Source organism: Triticum aestivum, unplaced genomic scaffold (genome assembly GCF_018294505.1).
Source record: "Triticum aestivum cultivar Chinese Spring unplaced genomic scaffold, IWGSC CS RefSeq v2.1 scaffold70019, whole genome shotgun sequence".
NCBI lineage: Eukaryota > Viridiplantae > Streptophyta > Magnoliopsida > Poales > Poaceae > Triticum > Triticum aestivum.
In genome coordinates this window covers 1-822 of record NW_025303832.1, presented here as the reverse complement: position 1 = coordinate 822, position 822 = coordinate 1, and the positions used below count along the sequence as shown (strand labels likewise).

At 48.8% G+C, this 822-nt stretch overlaps 1 non-coding gene across 1 annotated transcript; it reads left to right on the top strand.

The window, feature by feature from the left end:
- Positions 1 to 356: 356 nt before the first annotated feature.
- On the top strand, positions 357 to 475 carry LOC123179480 (5S ribosomal RNA). The gene has a single exon (XR_006490398.1). It is a non-coding gene; the product is annotated as a 5S ribosomal RNA (ribosomal RNA).
- Positions 476 to 822: the final 347 nt, after the last annotated feature.

Genomic DNA, 822 nt, shown 5'->3' with positions numbered 1-822 from the left:
TTTTTTGCGCCTTGTGACAAACATGTCGCACGTGCGCGATATATATTAATCCCGTTATATTATGTTTGACGTTTGCGATATGTTTAAGCTCGATGCTCATTGCTCGCGCGTCTTGGGGCGGCTTTGTGGCGCGAAGAGCGCGTTCTGAAAGGGGTGGAAAAAACTCGTGTTGCTGCGGTATGGAGGGAGGGGTGGAAACCGTGGAAAACTCGTCTCCGTGATTGAGCGGGAGAGTAAGTAGTATAGGACATTATCCATTGTTAGGGAACGGTTGTAATGGTAGTGAGAATGTAGAATCGTCTTTGGAGCGGACCTGGGAGTGGCAAGCATAAGGGACGAAGACGGGGAAACATGTCGGATGCGATCATACCAGCATTAAAGCACCGGATCCCATCAGAACTCCGAAGTTAAGCGTGGTTGGGCGAGAGTAGTACTAGGATGGGTGACCTCCTGGGAAGTCCTCGTGTTGCATTCCTTTTATAATTATTTTTTGCGCCTTGTGACAAACATGTCGCACGTGCGCGATATATATTAATCCTGTTATATTATGTTTGACGTTTGCGATATGTTTAAGCTCGATGCTCATTGCTCGCGCGTCTTGGGGCGGCTTTGTGGCGCGAAGAGCGCGTTCTGAAAGGGGTGGAAAAAACTCGTGTTGCTGCGGTATGGAGGGAGGGGTGGAAACCGTGGAAAACTCGTCTCCGTGATTGAGCGGGAGAGTAAGTAGTATAGGACATTATCCATTGTTAGGGAACGGTTGTAATGGTAGTGAGAATGTAGAATCGTCTTTGGAGCGGACCTGGGAGTGGCAAGCATAAGGGA